Below are 15293 nucleotides of genomic sequence, written 5' to 3'. Positions count from 1 at the left end.
TCATCAGGGATGCTCACTCATCGCCCTGATAATGGAGGCAGCAAGGACCTCTGAAACGTCGGTAAACTTCTACCAGTCTACACGGCGCAACAAGCCAGAATACATTTTAATGTATAGAATTAATAAATACGAAAAAAAACATTAGTGTTAGTTTTTGCCACGCTCCCACTATTTCATGTCTCTCCGTCACTTGCTGGTTTGGAACCACGAAATTTTACGCTTACTGTCTAACAAGGATTTTCGGGAACAGGCATCGTGCGGTGACTTTAGTTTTACCTAATGTAAAAATATTTTTGGTTTCATTATGGAAGGATCTTCTTCGAATTTTGCATATTCCATTAGACCACTGCCACTAAGCTTTAAAATCACATTGAATATTCGGTTCTGAACTGCACAAAAATTACAAACTTTAAAACAAGTTCAACACACTGCCGTAAAACTTTAATGTTGGATTATGTTCGATGGGCGAGAGAAAATAATACATCAAAGGTAGGAACACAGAACAACCAATACAAGAACAAATAAACTAAGACAATTTTAATTGGGATTGAGTCTGGCTACTGAAGCTAATCCTGTAAGATGTATATTTCAATAGAAACAAACATCAGGTTGCAGCCATTATTTTCTTGTCCGCAAGTCACTAAGCGGTGTAATTCCCGTTTCATGCTGCTGCAAATTTCGTCACAGCTTGTACACTTCCTTGGTTAGAAAAACCACAGTCTGCACTTCGATTCACTAAGCAGGCAATAGTAACGGTACACTTAAATCTACCTGACTCCTTTCTTCTTAAACCCATGGCAAGCCTGGAGGAGAACAAGCAGCGTCACTTTTAAATCCCCTATTTTATTTACACAGCAAATCCGTCCCTTTCGCAGTTAACAAAAAGAATACCAGGTTCAGGATGACCATAGAGTGGAAGCAAACACAAACTGGGCAGGTGAAGACATAATACTGGTTACCAGGAGGAAATTCCCAGACACGCGGCTCACTTGTTGTCTGATTCTTAAAGCAGAACAAAAGAAAGTCAGTAAAACAAAGTACGCGTAGCTTAATTGGTAGTTGGTCGTGGTAAGAAGCGACCAGAATTTCTCAGTAGGATTTGAGGTTTTCATGGCGGTGAGTCTGAAGTTACGGATATCCAATTAAAACTTCATACGCATTTCTCATCGTCCCCCCACGCGGGATACAGGTTCAACTATCGCTTCATCCTTATTTGATCAACAAGTTGACCAATGATAATGGCTCTTATGGGCTGTTGAGCCGAACAGTCTTCTAGAAGTTTGCCGACGTTTCAGAGGCAGTAAGCACCTCTGAAACATCTGTAAACTTTGACTGTCTACACGACGTAACAAACCAGAAGACAGCCATATTCATAATCGTCGCCGTGAGAACCTGGAATATGTGTCAGTATTTTCATCAGCACTTTGTTCTCAAAACCCAGTTATACTTATGTGTTTATTACAATAATCCATGAAATTAAATTTATTCTTCGGAATACTTTTATTGATAAGAGGGCCATAGCAGTTTCTCTGTATCCTCCTACAGACTCAAATCTACATTAATCCCAAAATTTGTCATTCGAAGTTTAACTCCGATGTTGATGAGAATCATTAACCCTTTAAAACAGAGTGGTAACTATATGTATAATCAGGTATAACACTCACTGAATATTATTTGGATGATTCTCAGAATAGATAAAGATTAAACTCTAAGCAACATTAATAAACTGACATCTATAATGGAGACGTATTGTTTTCTTTGAGGAAGGGACTAGATTTTTTAAAATGCTATTTAGATTAACTTCGCCTTCAAAGAAACCTATAAAAAACCAGCAGACTGGGTCCTGAAATTCGCGTTCAAAACTTCGCTATCCAGAGTTCGGTCAATATTATTGGGAAAACCTTATCTATTGAGACGAGTACATACAGACGCAGGGGCCCCAAACCTTGCACTGTGATGCCTCTAGATCAGAAATGTCCGTGGATCAGGCCCCGGCATGTTTCCTTAAGTTACAGACTAGACTCCATAAGAGGGGGAGTAGATTCAAAATTCAGGTCACGTGAACCGACCACGGTTGGCAACCGAGGTTAAGGGAAATCTCGACTCCGGTGCTTTTGTTCGCCCATCCCCTAGCAGAAACTTTAGCTTGTTGGAATGTTCCAGAATTATGAAATTTCCACCCCCGCCCTCTTGCTGTAACAATTTTCGGCCTGCCAATGGGAGTTACTGCCTCAGAATAAACTACATGTTCAGTCAGAAAGTGGTATAAGTCTCAATCTCACTGACTAATTAAGGTTCGTCAATTTTAAATTTTGTTTGTTTGTGTGTGTTGCATCATCTTGCAAAACGGAACGCTGGGTGACGTAAAAACTCAGTCCGGTTAGTTTTCGAATACGCCCATGTCACTGCTACAATTTCAATAAAAGGAAATAACATTTTGAACTCAAATTTCTAAATTACTCTTAAAATATTTAATTTAGACTGTGCGTCGCGTCGAAAAATATCAACGCTATACACTAGCAGTCTGACCTTCGGTGTAGATCTTTGTGTTGTGAACATTAAATACGCCGTTTGTGTCTTTAAACTGCCACGTCACTACAAATAATAACCGACATTATCACGTCATCCACTCTGTTGATTGCATCCCGGACCGCTGCGAAGATCTCGTGCACAGACTGCCCGCTAACCAGCCTGCCGCTCCGTCCGTCTTTCAAAAACGACAACGGCAATGCGACGGTATTAAGACAGTGCGTAAGTTCGGGTACAGTAAGCTGAAATCCAGTCGCCCTCGGTGCACTAGCGGTTAGCGTGCTCGCTGCCAAGGTTCGCGGGTTCAAACCCGGCCGATGTCGATTTTTAAGGGTAGCACAATTTCCTTAGGAGGGGAAGTTAAGCCGGTGGTCTCACCAAAGTCTCTCCTGATCCACTACTAGATGGCTCTAGCAGACAATTCAGGATTGAGTAGAAATTGTGCAGAGGCAGGCAGTGGGCTTGTCACTCACTACTCACAAATGCACAGTTCAAAGACAAAGAAACCTCCCACATGGGAGCAGGCCAAGGCTTGACTTCGGGGTGTTGCGCCATAGAAGAAGAAGAAGAGAAGAGAAAAGAAGAATCTGGGATCCACCGTTTCAGGAAATGCCCAAAAGTTTAAACACTTTGAAACAAAAACAAATGTTCGTGAGAACATTAATAATTGGATAAAGGCAACAACACCAACTTGCTATCCAGTTAAAGAGCTTCTACTCATCTTGTTCTGGTCAAATAACTGCAAGTACTGTACAGTATATAAAAATACAAATTTTTCGGTTGCAGATCTTATTCAAACAATAAATTAAATTAAATAAATCTGAAACACTGCGCTAAACAATGGTACACTATATTTAAGGACGTTGTTTCTATTGCTAGGGTTATATATAACATATACAGTGCGTACACGGATAAAGTTGAAACTTTCTGGTTCCCGTTTGGAATAGCGAGATACACTGAAGATCGCTGTCTTCTGGGTTGTTGCGCCGTGTAGTCTGGTACAAGTACACCAACGTTTCAGAGGTCATGCTGCCTCCACCATCAGGGAATATACATACAGGAACAGACTTTGATGGATTCATTCTTTAAAAGCTGTGCAGCCTTCGTGTTTTTAAACAATCTGTCTCGTTTTCTAACGCTGCTACATAGTGTATTAATCTCATGCTATCTGGTGAATAAGACAGTTTTATGAGCATCTTGCGTGTTGCAACCGACGAGCCATGGCATTTTTACAATAACTTCTTCCAGAATTATTAAATATACCAAGGTTTTAAACGCTATTCAATGGAATTTGGCCACATAGCACGCTGTGATCTTGAAACTCCAAATCTGTACTAGAAATCGCTTTTCGGACTGGGATATTTACTTTCTTTATTTAACGACGCTGCCAATAATTCTGACTACAGAGCGTCGAACAATACGGCCAACGAATACATAAATAGAAAGTCGTGTGGAGAATCGGCCGTGGCCTAATGCAAGTTACCGGTATTTGCCTTGAAGGATTCCAGAAAAAAACACTATACCCTGTCTCCTGACAGACGTTTGATAACGGAACCTCCTGAATACGAAGGACGAGTGCTAACAAACTCGATGAGGAAGAAATGACGAACTCCATGCATCTAACTCCTCATTGATAACTTAACAGTTGCTCAAATGGTTACAACAGCCAGTCACTGACCCCTCATCCACATGATTCCAGACCACGTCCTGCTAGCCTATTTATTTAACATTAATTTTAATAATATATTGTGCTTGTTTTGTCCCCCTACTACGGCACCATATCTTTCCGACCACTCTTTTTTAAAACGTTTGCTCACGCAACGCAGATCAAAACCGTCGTTCAAATATCCTTGCTGTTTCGATACAATGCTTGAAATGGCCATGATGCTATAGTTTACGCAACATCGCGACCAGACACATTGAAGAAACAGCAATCTGCTAGCATGATGCATACTAAATGGTCTTTCACGCTGTGAAGTGAGTTCATATATCCCCGCCACAGTTAATGACCTTGAACCAATAATTCCTCCCCCGAGAGCTTTTACACGGCACACAACACTCAGCCTCAGTAAGGAAAAACTCTCAACACTTCTATTTTATTTATTACCTACGCTACTCAACAAAATTTGTCACTGCTATTATATACCACCAAATTTGCAGGCACAGCTGTCGCGATGTATCCGTGTCCTGCGGAGCAGATCAAGCAATTACATACTGATAACCCTGTAAACAAGATGATGCGATTCTCAGCAAGAAAAGCGACTTATCTGGGTGTGTCTGAGACTCGCTTAAGAGCACACCCAGCCTCCTATTCAATACTTATCGAGAATGTTTCAGTAGGAATAAGCCAGCCAGGGCGTGGTGCTTAGGCATAAGGGCGGCTTTGTCATAACATTTCGCGGTCATCATCCGTTTTACCAGATTCGTCACGATCTGCTTCCTTCAAGAGGTCCTCCCCTGCTGTAGAGGTTTCCCGACTTATACAAGAGGTAGGATACCTTTAATGGCCGACCGGAACCTCACAAGATCTCTACCAGAACGACAAATAAACAAAAATTAGGTTATTAATAATCGTCTAGCATTAACCTTAATGAGGGCCGGTGAAAACTCTTTAAAGTTGATGTTAAATTTGGAAATCTATGTTTTAAAGGCATACTTTCCATCAAGTGAAAAGTTCGTGCTGGCTTCCACTACGCCGTGTAACAAGATTATCGGCACCAAACAAAAATAAATCTTCCTGCTGCCCTGTTAGGGCTGCTACTGCCAGGCAGTGGCCTGTCAGGTCTCGGTTTCAAGTTAAAAGAAAAAAGAAATAAAAACAGGCAAGTTTCATGCTGAAAACGAGTGACGTGCTGTTAGATTTAAGTTCCTATAAAACTCGTGTTTATGATGGGAGTTTTGTGTCTGAGGCAACTTATTTAACGACTTACAATTCATTCAAATAGAAATATACACACTTACGTCAGTCAGCACAACAACAATATTTTATATTGTTATAGCGCGGCATGTTTCAACTGTTTCCATCATCAGGAGCCATATTGCTGTAACTTATCATGCTTGACCATTTATAACAGTATTGACACTGCTGTACCTTTTCTTATTTCTAACATTCTCAGTACTCCATCACCACAATTAAACCACACAATCAGTACAAATATTAAGATTGTTGTCCTTGGTCGTTTTAATACGATCCGCCAATTACCAACCTGTGAGGAAAAAAGTTTCAACAAACAATTTTATCATTATTTCTTTACATGGGTGGGGGGGGGGATCTCCCGGTGCAATGACATAAAAGCAGGGAACTTAACCTGATGATAGTCATATTGGACCGAAACATGTTCTATCGAATGGACAGTGAACTGAGTGTGTGAAAACTGACGAAGAAGAAAATGACCAAGTAGGATGTATCTTTCAGCGCATGCGCATATCTTCAGCTTGCAAGACGCACGTGAATCGCATACATCACTCTGTTGGCTACACGTCAGCTACGACAGAGAATGCAAACACTTTATAAGTCACTCCCCACGGGTAACTGAACCCAGGTTTTGGTTTCAAATGAAGCGAAGCGTAACGCTAGGCGCAACACAACACTTTGCGGTCGCTAACTGGATCCTCAACAACCTGTAGCGAATTTTGTTCAATCCACAGACATGATGGAAGGAATTCGAGTACGGAAACTTCATTGGGCTCAGGCCAGACACGTAACTTCAGCTCGTCTGATTGTTTCTTCTTACAACCGAAATTCAACTTCCACACAACTGAACAATTCAATTCAAACAGATGGAATTCGGCCATCCAAGACAATAAGCAAAACAGAAGGATGATGTAAGTGATAAAAAGCAAGCAGTGTCTTTCTCTTCCGCGCTACTTATCGCCAGCTGCTTTCTGGACTCTTTGCATTACGTATATAAAATAAAAGCATGTTATTCAACGCGCTCTGATTAAATGTGGTAGGAAATAAAAACAAAAGAGAACACAGAAATAAAATCAAATAAAGAGAATAAAATATACAGGCCGGGTGCCTGTACTAGATTGGACCTGTATGTTGTGTACTAATGATTTGTAACTTCTCATTTGGATCAAATGGGTTAGCAGGAAGGAACGTGGGGCTACTGTGCATTACTTCAAAATATCGTGGTTTTTGTATATCGGTTTGTGTCACATCACTACACCGTTGTGCCTTTTAAATCAGGTCTGTGAGGTTGCCGATGAGCTGCATGTTTCGATTACAAATACAATCATCATCAGGTTCATAGAGTGACATATCTGGTTCTTACGGTTAGAATGAAGAAGGCTTTCTTCGGGGCTATTGCGCATTGTGTGGTTTACTGACGTTTCGGAGGTGCTTGCTGCGTCAATCACCAGACTTCATAACAATCTCATAAGTGTGCCAAGATTTCATGTCTAGTCTGGAGTCACTCAAGAGACCCCACGCATATAATTAAGTAAGAATAATTTTTCCTCTAGCCTCTGCGTCCAGACCGGCTCTGGGGCCCACCCAGCCTCCTCTACAATGGGTACCGGGGTCTTTCCCGGGGGTAAATCCGGCCGGGGCGTGATGCTGACCACTCACCCCCATCTAGTGCCGAGGTCAAGGAAGAGAGGAGCTATACCTCCACTCACTCCAAGCGCCTGTACGGCACGTAGCGGGACAAACTTTACTTTACATTCCAAGAGAAGAACTGAGGCGAGAAGTGGATTTAATTTCGCAGAGTGAGTATGTGGTTAAACATACTCACTCTGCCAAATTAAATATCAAACAGAAAAGCTGTGTGGACTGGTAGGTAGACATCAACGTTTCGGAGCATACTGTCATATTCAGGGCTGAAGATGGAAGTAGCATGTTCCTCCGAAATGCTGTCTACCTACAAGTCCACAAGGCGTTACCACCCAGAAGACCGACAGACATCTTCACCGCCATGAAAAGCTCATATCTCATAAATCTGGAACAGTTCTCATAAAGAAAATCGCAGTCTAACTGATTGGCGCTAACTTGCGTGGTTTTGGTGTTGTTTCGTAGGACATGTAATTTTCATTTTACTAATTCAAGTTACGTTTCTGTCTTGGAGGCTCTTTACAACTTGCTGAGTATGACTGTAAAAACCTGCTGTTCACTTCAGCATTACAGGGCTGCAGAAAGTGGTTTGTATGGTGACCTACAACTCTGAATGAAGATAATTTCAGTATGTAGCTTCTGAAAGTTCTCTCTTTTTTAATTAATATAGCGTTTTACATTTTCATGCTGAATTTCCTTTCCAACTTAAACACCTTGCTTCGTTTGTATATTTTCATAACAACAAGATTGGAAAGCAGAGAGAAAAAAGAACGACAGAAGGTTATTTTTTTAACGAAACTCAAACATTAAAGACATTTCGCGCAAACGAACCCAGTGTTTCTGAAGGAGATATCAAGGACAGACAGCAATCATGTTAGTGCAGTGGTAACACTCCAGAATTTATTGTATTCGGGAGATAGCAGTTTCAGTTCTCGGCATTATTAATACCTGGTATAACAGTCACCACCTCCTTCCAAACTTCTCTACTACCCGATGGTACTCATCTTGCCCTTACCATTGGTCGTCACCACCGCAGTTAGAAGAGTGTCGTTAAACCTTAAGAATACAGAACGTTGCTGTAGAATTTCTCGCGCCTCGCTGTAGTGAAGTGAAATCTATATTACATAATTCCGTTCTCCATACTAAAATGTGAACCTTATTCACTGAGCACAAACGTCTAGCGCACATCATTCCTTACATTTAATCGCGACTGCAAATTTACTAACATGATTGAGGGCCGTGGCAATGCATCTAATTATAGAGACAGTGAACTTCGATCGCAGAAGACAACACTTCGGTGTCTCTGAAGACAGACCACTCGATAAACTGACAAGGGTTCAATTCTCGGCAGGGGCAGTATTCTATTTTCGCCGACACGCCCAGACCAGCTGAACTGGTTCCCCCAGCCGTCTTCACAAGGGGCATCGGACACTTCTCAGAAGGGCAAAAGCACTCGGCCGTACAGCGAAACTAACAGCTCACATTCAGAATACGTGGGGGTGCATTAACACGGAAATTATACGCTTTTATGGCATTATGCTTAAGTAAAAGAACATTTTAGCTTTGTCATTTACTGCGACTTTTCGCGTGCACACAAGCGGCCAGAGTATAAAACTGACAAATCACCTCTCGCCGAGTCCGAGAATGCACTTGGAATGATGCTTTAAGAGGCGTAAGAATACAAGAAACAAGCCTCACGCACGCACGGCAGCCACTGTAGCTGCAGGCATTTGTCGTACGGGGCAGACCCTCTTTTTTGCATAAAAATAATTCAATTTCAGAAAGCGGGCAGGAGCGGCTGCTTTTTCAGACCAAATTAAGACAGAAAAACTGAATTGGAGACAGAACAAAACAGAACAATGGCAGATGAGACCAACAGGGAATCTTACTATTCGGGACTAAGCTTTACATCTCTGTAAGGAACACGAGCCAAGCATAGTTCCCTCTTCCCTCAGTTTGCGCGGTCACAACGTTGTGTCAGAACACTAGTAATAAAATGTAGACCTAATTTTCCTGGTTTCCCAAGATGGACCTTGTCACTGCGTGGCTAAGCCTGATACTGTAGCAAGGTTAAAGAAAAAGCTTTCCGCGTTTTAAGCCACTGCACTATATTGTGATGCGGTGTCAGCGTTCGGCTTCACGCTCTGGCCATTTTACTTCCTGGAAAAGTAACCCAAAGTTCCCTCTGATAGCATGCTGTAATATATCGACAAAACAGTCGTGGACGGCTTAAGGGATGATAGAGGAGCTTAATATTCTGTGTAATATTAAACTTTCATCGTATAAAGCACGGATTATCAGCTGTCGCAGATTTTTTCAACACTGTGCCATTTTATACAATGAAAAATAGTTGTATAATATCAGAAAATAAAGTTTCGTTATGTTGTCAGTATCTGGCATCGCGTATTGCTGTCAGAAATTGACTGCCTAATTTAATCTTGTAGAAGTTGTCCGGCGTTTCAGATGTGTTTGCTGCTGCCATCAACAAACCGAAGAAAGCACCTCTGAAACGTCTTCCAATTTCTACGAAACTACATGGCTTAACAACCCAGATATCAAGTCATCTTTATATTCACCAACGAGAGAACATGAGTGATATCCAAGTTAAGAATCATGAACTAGGGTAAATCTGACGATCACTTAGCAGATTGCACGTAAATGGCAACAGAATTTAAGATTACTCAAACACAAGCAGTATTCAATAATTTAACTACTGATTGATCTTGTTAAAGAAAACTGGGCATTATGTGCACCTGTCTGCAATAAGAAATAATGATTTAAGCAATGAAACTTCGGGTTCTACAAATGGCGAGGAAGTTCTTGACCAGCCAAGCGATTACTGTCATCTCAAGAAGGATTTTCGTCCATGCAATTAGACAGAATTGTACGGGCATCAACAAATTACACCAAAAATAAACACAAACAAAAGGCCCAACCACTGATGATGATGATGAACACAAACAAATGAAGATAACTGTTTTATCCACTGAACAGTAGGAAATGTGCCCAGAAACGAATATAAGCTATTCATATTCAAGCTACTGTCACATGTCCGTACAAATTTGAATTGCGTAGTTGCTCATCCACTTGTGTGGTTTACCATACTGCTTTCATAAATAGTGAGCCTTCTATACAACATGGCGATTGTACACTGTCATGTAATAACGCAATGCTCAGAGAAGAACATAAATTTTCTACTTTGGTTCATGTGTAGGGGTGACCAATTCGATATGCATGCGTCATATAATCATGTCGGTAGGTCTGCGAACGTCAGTTCTCCAGTTTTGGACACGGAACACTTACATAGCATATATTCCAACATATCCCGGACTGAACTAAATAAGAACATAACCTCAAAACTTTTAAGTTTAAACACCAATGAGACAAATACTCACCAGTGGATACAATCAATAAAGACTACTTCCTGTTTAGTTTCTTCTTTTTGGCCATCAAAGAGAGCCTTCCCAATAGATTTTGGGCTCCAAAAATTCTGTGCGTGCTTCACGCCCCGGTGTGTATTACCATTATTATAAAGTAATAGATGCCTACTAATTGAATGCGGAAAACCTGGTCCCTCACATATTGTAAAACGCTCTCCGTAAGTCTGCAAGTTTGATTGTCCTTGTTCATATAAGGGCGTATAGGATAATCGTCTCATACGAAGCAAAATCAAATTTGTACAAGAACTTCCAATACAGACACACGATGCCAAATGCAATTCTAGAGCAGTAAGGACAGCATCGTTGCATGTAGTGTCCAATTCACTATTCATATTCGACGTATAACTCAATAAAGCAGAAGCTGATACTAACTCTCAATGCTGCATAAGCACCGCCCTTTGTATGAGTCCACAGTAATAAATAGATTATAGCAGAGGTTCCCAAAATGTGGGGCTGGTTTTCTGGGGGAGGGGGGGGGTTGTTGTTGTTGTTGTTGTTTGTATGAAAAACTTTTTTAACGAAATATGGAGAAACATTTTTAACATCCTTTGCTTGGTTGAGGCAGTTCAGTTGTCTTACAGTGCTGTATACTCATAGCTAAATTTTATGTCAGATCTGTTTGCTTGCACTTGGTCTGGAAGGGGGCGTGAAATTTTTGAAATATTTTAAGGGGGCGCAAGGTATAAAAGTTTGGGAACCTCTGGACTATAGTAATAAACTGAACCCTATCTATAGTATTCAATGGAAAGTACTGATGTCACCGACAAAAGGTGGTCAGTGTATGAAGGTGAGATGTTTTGTCTGTGGCATGGAACGTGGGAGGCTGTACACTGGATTCATCTGGCTTAGGAAGATGACCAGTGGCGGGCTCATCCGAATGCGGCAATATAATCTGAGTTACACAAAAGTGGGGATTTCTTGACTAGCTGAGGGTACTATTATATTCTCAAGCGGGACTCTGCACAATGGAAAGTTATCATGGAAATGGTTAAAGCAAGCTAAGAAATATGTCACAAATTGTAAACATTCTTACAAACGGGATACACAGTGCGCCACTGACTTCATTAAGTAACGGCGGTGTTACGAAATACAGGCTAAAGAACAGAACCGACATCACCAACCAGTGGAAAACAGAGCTCACACAGGCCAGGCCAGCTTTTGAATCTGAAGTACAAAAAGTGCACTCGATCCTATAAAGGGATCTCTTGTCTCCTGCTGACCTTCGGGGTACCGAGGAAGACGCGAGTAGAATAGCAGAAAGCAAAGGAGATTTATCTTCTTACATCTCTACCAAATAGGACTATTCGTTTGAAAGAAAACGCAATGTTTTATGTTGACGGTATATGAAATGCATTTTAAAAAAACCACGTTAAATAAAGTACGTGGTGTGCAGAAACTCAACTCACCGAATGGATTAACACCGTTTCATATACAAGGATATGTCATAGTTCATACTAAATTATACACAGTTTTCCACAGCAGTTCATGGGGGCTAAGCTGTTGAAAAATGACCCTTGTATATTCTACAGCGATCTCTAGCCTACAACGCAGGAACACGCAGAAGGTGGCCACAGACCCTTGCGTGCGAAAACGTCATATAACTCGTGGAGCTGTGGAGTAAACTCATATGCTGCTATGTACACCAGTGAATATTGAATAATGTGTGAATAATGAACAATACCAGTACAAATAATGCCAATTTTCACTGGTAGAGTCGTTTGCACTCCTCACTCGTATACTGATCGTGACGGGTTCACATTTCAACCCGGAGATCGGATATCTTGACTGAGGTTTGTCGTAATTTTCCTCAGTCACTCCAGATAAAGGCTGAGATGGCGCATCAATTATCAATTTCCTTCCGCATTCTTTCTAATTCATTCCTGCAGTAATCCTAACACCACGTTCTGACAGCGTCGTTAATTGACTACAAGCAAACAACACACAGTTTTTTAATTACAAATTGTCCGCCTAAGAAAGTTGTATCCACCTCACAATCGAGCAGATTTTAAGAATAGGCCCTAAAGGAAAGACGTAACATGAGAATGGAGATAACCGCAAGATATGGAGCTTCATAATTTGTTCTCCACACAAAATACGATTAAGGCGATCAAATGAATGGTGGAGGGGGCGAAGTGAGAGGCTTGTACGACGTGAGATGAGAAAGTTTTGTTTTAAAAACTTGATGCGCAAATCGACGAAGATAGGATGATAGACTACATTAAGCCGATTGTTAAAAACACGAAAGGAGGGTGTGGCCTGAATTTAAATGCTTCAGGACATCCACTGGCGGCGGGTTCTTTCGAATTTCGGGTTCCATAAGGGGATTGGGGAGGGGAGGGGAGGGGAGGGGGTGTCGAGTGGCTATGAGACTCCCAGGAAAGGCTCTGCGTCATGGACGTAGTTTTAAAAAAGTGCACAGCAGTTTGCCTCGAATTTTACATACAATTAAACGTTGTAAGCTTCAAGAACAAATATTAAAGGCTGAACAGGCAAGAAATCTGAATGATCCAGCGAACAACTCACAATTCGCTGTCCGAGAATAAGACTGCAGATGTATACTGTATGTTCCACACACGCATATTACCTCTGTGGACAAAACAGTTAAAAGTGCTTCATTTCGACTCTTTTGTGCACATACGATATACACGCAAGGTATAATTTATAACCATTTTCGTTTTATAATTGAGGACATTCTGACATCTGCCCTTTCGTTTCTTCAGAACACAAGACATGCAGAAGGCAAACAGTCTGAGTAACCATTTAATGCTGGAATATCCTGTCCTAGTGACGTCGAAAACGTCCACTCACAAACATCCGAAACAGTGGTCTTAAACTTTACAGTGCTGCCATTTCTATTCAATAAGGCTATTCAGACAAGCTCGAAATTTAGAGATCAGCTTCACGATCCGATCTCCCTACGGATGTCCTTTGGACCCCAAATTCTGCCTGGAAATAGTGATCAAGAGAAATGTCCTCCCTGACATCAAACCTCCGGACGACCAGTCCGTAGTCCAACATTGCTATCCCGGTTCTACTATTCCACTGTAATGGTTTTATATGAATATTTATTACTAGGCAGGTCTCTCCGGACAGCTATCATTCCTTCACAGTCACCGTTACAGTGCAGCAAACAAAACATGCGAGAAAACATTAACGCCCCGAAAAGAGATTCGAACCAGCGATCCTGGAGTTTGTAGACAAAGATAACTGGCATGAAATTATTTTATTCACCGTCTGTGGAAGGTATTAGGTAACATTTTGGATTTGCTCCAGTTTTAAACGCACGTCGTTAAAGCCTTAGTACGCCACTGTAAAATTTACGAACGCCATCCTAAGCTTGCTGCAGCCTTCTCACCTAACATTCACAATAATGTATGCAAGAAAACCCTAAGGACTCTATAACACGACATAAAAGTCAGAATCACAGAGCAGATAAGACAGGAATTACGAGGGACCCTACTTCTATAGACAGCGTATTCGATGCCCGAGAGTTCTTGGATATTCGATTGGTACGTGTACGAAGAGTACACAGAAAATACAATAATTTCGTTACGGTCGGGAGGATTGATTTGTAAACGTGCGTTCACAGAGATGTGCAAAACAAGTCCAAATAGGTTACATTATACTTTCTCCATGAAGCCGAGTCCTTCCTGAGAAGCCAGCAGTCGCCCAAGAAATTGCCAACAAATTATGGAACCCGAAAGTTCATTACCGTGTTCACAACAACCCGTCACTGGTACCTATCCTGAGCCACATGAATCCACTCCATACCACCCCCATCCTAATATTAAAATGGATCTTAGAGAAATGTTACACCACACTACATTTAATTCTATTTAAAGATAAACAGATTGCAACCGTTAAGCAAACAACGTATTTCAAAAATATGTGTAATGCAAACTGGACTACACCTTTGCATTCTTGCTTTAATTTCGACCAATCGTGGTAGATTCGAATGTATGTCAGCTGTAAGCACTAACTGTGTTTTAGACAGACGTGTGTTCATAATGTTGAGCACACAGCGCTACACAGAGGCATTATTTACAAACGCTCCTGAACTGAGTAATCGGAGGGAAGATTATTACACATTCGAACGCCCTAACTTTACAAACATCTAAATATTTACTTGTGAAGGCCAACAATAATGGAGTTACATTACAGAGACACAGGGACTACTATTAGAGGGATCCATTAAACCGATGAGTATTAAAATTTTTGTATACGTACACACACACTGCTGGACCGTCGCCTGTCTTGGGGAGTCCGAGGTTAGGCCCTTGAAGTCGGCTATCCCGATGAAAGAATTCGAGGTTTTCTCAGTCCCTACAAACAAGAGACAGGGTATTACCTCATACAATTAATCGTAGAATGACGTACACTATTCCAATAAAATATATTCAGATATTTTCTAAATACGTTCTTTGTTATTTTCTTACATCATTATCATTGATAATCGTTCAAAAGTCTAACTTCAGTATAAGTACAGCTGTACTGCACTGAGTTAGAAATTACTTTTGCTTAGTATTTTTATTAAACATTCGCCATGCTGAAAAATGTTTCAAACAAACGCAACATATCACGTTACCACTTATTGTTGTCCGATTTTAATCAAAACTGGAAATAGGTTGCCACATTTTACTAAAACTTCCGTAAACATCCGTTCAGCAGAACAGACGGGCGGAGACAGATCAGGAAGAAGTGAAGAGCATTTCTAAAATTCAGGCTGCAAATGAGCCTAAAAATGGATATCAGATAAATATAAATATAGA

General features: G+C 41.0%; 1 protein-coding gene across 8 annotated transcripts in view; it reads right to left on the bottom strand.

Moving 5' to 3' along the window:
• The window catches only part of LOC110835243 (semaphorin-1A), a 422598-nt gene that overhangs the window by 353853 nt on the left and 53452 nt on the right, over positions 1-15293 (bottom strand). For 7 of the 8 annotated variants that reach the window (XR_015533825.1, XM_087343592.1, XM_087343596.1 and 4 more), the window contains exon 2: positions 14752-14847. The exons of the other annotated variant lie outside the window; for it this stretch is intronic. The gene's annotated coding sequence lies outside the window, so the exon portion shown is untranslated. The remainder of the gene's footprint in view (positions 1-14751; positions 14848-15293) is intronic. 8 annotated transcript variants of the gene reach the window in all.

Source organism: Zootermopsis nevadensis, unplaced genomic scaffold (genome assembly GCF_977971745.1).
Source record: "Zootermopsis nevadensis isolate Lab colony 2312 unplaced genomic scaffold, Znev_1.0 Znev_ptg000006l, whole genome shotgun sequence".
Lineage (NCBI taxonomy): Eukaryota > Metazoa > Arthropoda > Insecta > Blattodea > Termopsidae > Zootermopsis > Zootermopsis nevadensis.
Note: the sequence above shows the minus strand (reverse complement) of the source record. Positions and strands in the feature narration are given on the sequence as shown.